We start from the raw sequence: 6,956 nt of genomic DNA on the forward strand, positions 1-6,956 counted from the left end.
TATGCAGAAGCTTTCAGATGTTTTTTGGCCTCCTTACTTTGCACTGTGCACTGGAAAATCAAATTCCTTCTGCTGTACTGCAGTGTCTGTGGGGCCAAGCAGAAATGATGTGGTAGGAGCTTGCAGGAGCAGGGTCTGAGGATTCTCTATAGGTAGCAAATAAATACTCTCCAGGAGATTTTTTCTAGGTGGAGGTCACTACCTGTGCAATGTCACTGTGGGGGGGTGAACCAGCATTGACCAGCCTGAGCTTCTGCCTGTCCTGCTTAAAGGGATGAAAAGAAGGGCTGTTGCAGAAAGAAGGACCCTCCTTGTTTTCTGCCATCATTCTTTTGTGTACTGAGCATAAGAAAATACTCTTTTGACATCAAGAATTTGTCTGAGTTTGAGGCTATTTTGTCTTCCCTTCTCCCACGTGGTCAAAGCTCCAAGTGTCCAATCTTAACCTTCTTTGAACAATGGGATACCTAAGTGATAAGAGACTGTCAGGAAGACAGGTTTATTTGCTGCACAGTGTTATGGCAAGTAAAGGACGTGCATAATGTGTCACGCTTTCCTACAGAAAAGGCTGCAGGCCCCAGAGAAATCCCTTGATACTAAAATCTGATCTGTCCAAGAAGACACGCTGTCAGATGTCTGGTACCACATCCTGAGCTCAAGCTGTAATCCCAGCTTTGCTGCTGAGGTTATGAAATCTGAGACAGGGAGAGAGGAAATTATAATATTATGGCTTAATTCCCAAACCCTCATCTTATTTAGGAGAATCTCTTAAGAAGTTCCTGAGATCTGCATACACTGGCAATGCAAATTCAGTCAGAAAAACGTAACTAGGACTGCTTCTCCTTTATAGTCAGGTCAACAGAGGAGGCTTATGAATCTGCCAGTGCTTTTATCAAAGGGAAGGAAGTATTTAGTAAAAAAAAATTATCCTCTTGCTTTTGATTTATGAAATACAACTTTGCTGTTGGACAGAATGGATTAAAAGGTGATAGGGTCAATAGAATGTTAGCATATTTTCCGTGATTGCAGCAGAGTTGTGAAAGCCAGCTCATGAATTGCAAAGGGAGAGCCAGGCTGTGGCACCTCCTGCTGCTGTTATCTCAAGGAGGAGAGACACCACAGTGAGTAGGTCTGTGATCACCTGGAAAAGTGATGTAAAGGGAATACGGGAGATTGCAAACACAGATCTGGTCCAGAGCCTTTAACACTGTGGAGTAACATGACAGTGATGACAGATGAAGCTTCACAGCTTGCAATGGCCAGGAGTAGCACCCCTAGTCCCTGAGAAAAGCTGCCCCCATGCAGCCTCAACTGAAGGTAAATTAAAGATGATGTTCACTCGGGATGGTGGGATGTAGTAGATGGAAGGAAATCAACTCTAAGAATAGTCCAGTCTGCGGGGGTTCGGTGAATCAGTAGAAATGTTGCTCAGACCTTGAAGGCAAAAACAGTGGTGGTGGCACAGCGACATGGGCGGTCTGCCCGTGCTCATCTTCACATGGCAAGAAGGAGCAATCTTTGGTTGGCACATGAGGGAAACTGGGGTGGATAAAACATTGAGATGTGGAGTGAGACAGAACCTGTCCTTTTTAATCTTCTGAGGCCTGGTGGCTTGTCAGCAAAGCTGTGATTGTGGAGAGCACAAGCTTGGGTAGTGAAAATGCAGAGCTCTAAAATGGTCCTTTCCCCCATCTCACTTGCATCTGAGCCTGAAGAGAACTCTGGAGCTTTTCCACATGTATGAAGAAGGAAACAGAGCAAAATTCTGCAATCCCTAAAGGCCAAATTCCCTGGGAAATTCTTGAATGAGCCGAGGTTTTAGGAATAAAAGAGTCAGTATTAGTGCTTAGAGCCTTTTCCAAAATCCAGTGAAGTCTGTGGGAAGTTTGTTGTACTTCAGAGCAAGCCTCCAGAAACGGGCTCTGATCCTGGGCAGGAAGAGCAGCCTCTTGTTTCTTACTCACTTGATTTCAGATACATTTTAAAAAATATTGTACATATGATGCAGTAGCAATACTGTGTTTTTAATGGTGTGTGTAAAGAACAAACTTATCTGGAAGCAGAAATGTTATGACTGTCACTCTCTCTTCCAGATTTTGGCACTTTTCATCTTTTCAAACTCATCTATGCAAAGCGTTTCATCGTGGTAGTGTAAATTACCATATCAAATCATAAATGAACCCTCTGTACCTAACGGTATGTATACGAATCACATGCCTCAAGAAACGAGGTGGTTTTTTTGCTTGCTTTAAAATACCAGCATGGAATTAATCAGTGATATGAATGTGTTCAAGGCAGAATTCAGCCTGTTCCCTTTGAAGTCAGCACAACATTCACATTTGGCTTCAACAGAAAAAAACCATTGGGTCACATGCTTGTAAATCAAGCCAATAACTTGTATCTCCCCTAAACCCCTCCCAGATTATTATCATTTTATGTCTTATTAACATCTTGTCTAATGTGTGTGAGGCTGCTGGGCATCCCTGTGTTGTCTGCATGGTATTCAAAATCAACAAGCAATTGCACTTAAGTGCTTTTCAAAATAAACTTAAGGGAAATCCAAATGTATGCTAGGCATTAGAGTGAGAGAGCTTGTGTCTGAGGCTGTCAGCACCTCCAATGCTCCCCAAAACCTTGAGCATTTGAGAAACATCAGAAATGTGGGACTGGGCCATAGAGGGAAACTTAAAGAAAGACAAATCTGTCTCAAGGATTGAAAACTGTAAATATGTTACTGACATGTCTTGACTTTCCCTTTAGAAGCCATAAATGTTCTTGGTGTTTGATCTTTGGGTAAGTTGATGTACGTTTTTATCTGTACCAATCACTGTAAAATGTATTAGCATGTAAAATGGTGACAAATTAAGCCAGCAAAAGCAGCTATTGTCTTGGCTACTTCTTGAAATGTCTGTTCTACCTGAAAATATCTGATGGACCAAGACACTGAAATATCTCCAGGCTCTGGTTATTAACTGTTTTATCAGTGGGGAGTAAGCAGAATTGAATTAATCCCTGTTTGTTAACCTTGTGTTGGCCAAGTGATACACACTTAATGTGTGATGCTAGAGCCTGTCCCCTTAGAGATGAAGAAAACTGCTGGTACCTGCTCCATCTAGGACAGGACATGGTGAATTTTGCTTCAGTTCTGGGTCCTCTTTATTGTCAACCAGTAGCTCCCTGATCAAACCTCCGCCTTCAGCCCCTGTAAATTGTATTGAACAGCTGCTGCCTGTTGAATATATCCCCCATTTTCACTTGGTGGAAAACAAATGCTTAGTTTGGAAATTCTGGAGCAAAACTGTGTGTCTTCACATTAGGGGAGCTTGGGCTATTACAAAAATAAAGCTTGTTTCATGTTTGTTATTTCTGCAAGGTGATGATGGTTGGGGTGGAGAAATCCAAGTGGAGTCATGGTAATTGCACATTGATGTTAACCCCTTGTGTCCATTGACTCACCTCTCCTTTTTCAACCTTCCACCCTGTAGTTTTGCTTGTTGTCTCTGTAGCTGTATTATGGTTGTAATAGAAGCCTACCAATTGATGTAAGCCATAACTAAAACAGTAATCAGGGTATTTTTTTTTGGTCTGTGTCACTGTGTTTGAAAGATTATTTAATTCTATTGAATAAACACTTTAACAGTTTTATGGGAAAGTTAATTTTCGGGCCACTTTTTTTGCCTCCAGTCTCATTTTGTATTTTCTGCTGTTTTGTGTCTCTGAATAGAGACAGTGGGAAACTCAGCTGTTAGAAATTTGTTCATATAACTAGAGAATATAACTGTAGAATTACATGATGATATAACATAAGATATGTATACAGATATGTAAAAGCATATATAGGGCTATATGACATAAATTTACGGTGATATAAATTTATGGTGATATAAATTGAGAATTTATCACCAGATGTTGAATATTACATTCTGTATTGTAGCCTACAATATATATGGGCACAGTAAAGTACTTTATTACTAGAAGTAGCAATCTGTATGCAGGCAAACTTTGAAAAGCCTCTGCAATCTCTAGATTTTGCCTACTTATTCCTTCCTGACAGCTCTGTCCTTTACTGTCCTCACCCCATACATAAACATAAATTCCTCAGGTCTGGTCTGTCTTAACGTGGTTGCAGTCTGAGAAGCTTACACTTCCATCAATATTATCAGCATCAGGAGAATTAAAATATAAATGTAAAAATATTTGTGGGAATACAGAATAGCAGATGAAACAACCATATATATATAGTTTTAAATTGGTCATTTTCCTGTCGCACTCTATTGTTCCTAGATTATAAACTGAAATAGGAGTAGGCAATAGAAATAACGCAAACTTGATATGAGCACTGGTATAAGGAGAATGTAAATTACTTTGAAGATGTAGGGCTGTGGTGAATGCTGGAGGAATCAGTTCTCATTCTTGCTGACATTAAAACTGATGGATGTACTTCCTTCCCCCAGCTGCTTGTGATTATTGTTAGTGATTATTCAATCAAGAAGAGGAAACATGTGGAGAGGGAAAAATGAATAGACAAATTGACACTGGATGATATAATTGCTGTCTATCACGTTGCAAATTGCTCAGCTAAGCAAGCAATCAAAGAATGGTTCATTTCCTAAAGTCTGCAGCATCCGTCATTTTCCTACGCGGTGTTTGCAGCCTTTCCTCTGAGAAAGTCTCAATAAAAAGCTGTAGTGAATTGCAGAGATGTTTCACCACAGTCTGTCTCTGACAGTGCCCAGGAGTGGATACTTAGGGGAAGAGTAGAAGAAATAAAGTAATAAAAGTTCCTTCTGCTGGTATTCCCTCAAGCTGGCATTGCCAGTTTGTATTTTTGGCCTTAGCAATGCTGTGTGATACCAAATGTCAAGATTTTAGCTCTGTGCTCATGTGATGAAGTGATTCCTTTTGCTTCTATGACCTGATCCTTCCTCCCAAGGGCACCCAGCAAGATGTCTTTTGGTTGTGGGTCTTGCTAGGTGAAGCCAGGGAAGATACTGACCTCCCTTCTTCCACCACAGACTTGGAATAAAATCTTTATGAATCTCTTTTTATCTTTTTTTACTCTCCCCTCCCCCCCCCCACCATCTCTAGAGCTGTGATGAGCACTGCTAAGCAGAACTGCTCCTGGGTGGTGAAGTGCCAGCCGGCAGGCAGTTTTTATCACTTAGTTGTTTCCTTGCTCTGAGGCTTCAGTCATCTCTAAACCCTCCCAGTGGGTCCAGCTAGAGTAATAAACCATTTAAATCCAAAAAGGAGCTGTTTTCCATCACAGAGAGGGAAAATAATCCATTAAGTGTGTATAACTGCTGCCACAGACACCTTTTCAGGCGTACAAGACACCCTCATTACAAAAATGTCAATGCCAAATCTTCCTAGGTGTAGAAACTCAGAGTCGACTAATTTTCCTCTACGCTTTAAAACTATTGACTTAGTAAGTTCAGGTCCTAATCAAGATTTGGGAGCATAAATATTTTGTTGAAGGTGGGACATAGAAACTAGATGGCTATGTGGACTTCAGAGAAAACAATACAAACCTCAAATCCTACCGCTGAATCAGCAGAAATGCTACAGAATGGTGTCTCACCAGGCATCTGTTAGTACCTGGGATAGCCCTAAGCAGATATCTGTGGGCGGAAAGGCAGAGATGTGAAACAGAACTCTGAAATATTTAACAAAATAATAATTTTCTTGCTCTGCTTTTTAATGAGTGATCTACGCATCCCTCTACACACCCTGATTATTCTTATCACCTAAACCCAGTTTTACCCAGTACATCAGCATTGATTTTTTCTCTCTTGGGTGTGTCATTTCACAAAGCTGCAAAATCAATGGGCAGTTATTTTAGCTTGTCATCACCAGCTTTGATTTACGTTTCATTACAGTACTTGGAGGTGAATATGGAGGTCCAGTACAACTCACCTGCCCTTTTCTGCCCAGAGCTGTAGAAAAACACCGAGTCACTGTCATCGGTCTATTCAACCATGGAACAACTGAGAGGATGAGAGGAAATGGCCTCAAGTTGAACCAAGGGCAGTTGAGATTGGGTGTGAGGAAGGATTTCTTTGCTACAAGGGTTCTGAGGCATTGGAAGGGGTTGCCCAGGGCAGTGGTGGAGTCCCCATCCCTGGAGGGATTGAAGAGTGGTGTAGACATAATGCTGAAGGACATGGGTCAGTCGGGTACTTGTCAGTGTTGGGTTCATGGTTGGACTCAATGATCTTAAAGGGCTTTTCCAATCCAGGCAGTTCAGGGATTCTGCTTTCCCTCCTTGCTGACAGCATCCCTCCAGGTACTCACCTCTCTCTGCCTGCATCCTCCATGACCTTGGGGCCAATGGGGACATCTTTGCCTGTTCCATCCATTGCCTTCCACCCCTCTTCCTCTGGCAGCACCTGGCAGGGACTTATCAGAAAGATAATGAGGGTTTGGCACTTGCAAAGGTTTCTTGGGAAGCCACTGAATTCTCTATCACCAGTGGGTCAGAAATCAGGTTGTACAGAGATCCTTTCTGTTGGGGTAGCTGGTCCTGCAGGGGAAGGACAAGGGCCTTTTGGACCTCTCTCCATCCAGGTTACTGTGGTTCGGTGCTGCCTTTTGAGACCTCCAGACCTGCTGATATATGAAGGGTATCCCAAATGCAAGATTTGCTAACAGCTGGTCTGATGGAGAATGATAAAAGTCATCAACAAAAATAAGATTTCTCTGGGCTTCTTTGCATCTTTGGAAAGAAAAAGGGACTCAAACTCACTGTTTCTCTTTCACAGAGCATCTTTTATTTATTTTTTGCAAGGAACAGATCTTGTCAGATGTACTAGCAGCCAGGACTGTCACACTGTCAGTTTCAGCAATCTTTCTGCCTTGCTGGACTTGGAGTTAGTTTTTGGAAAATGAAGTTCATCCTTTTCCCAGACGAGGTGAATGAAGTACCATTGAGGCATCTGAGCTGATGCCTGGAGCTT

Source organism: Antrostomus carolinensis, unplaced genomic scaffold, assembly GCF_000700745.2.
Source record: "Antrostomus carolinensis isolate BGI_N321 unplaced genomic scaffold, ASM70074v2 scaffold6505, whole genome shotgun sequence".
NCBI lineage: Eukaryota > Metazoa > Chordata > Aves > Caprimulgiformes > Caprimulgidae > Antrostomus > Antrostomus carolinensis.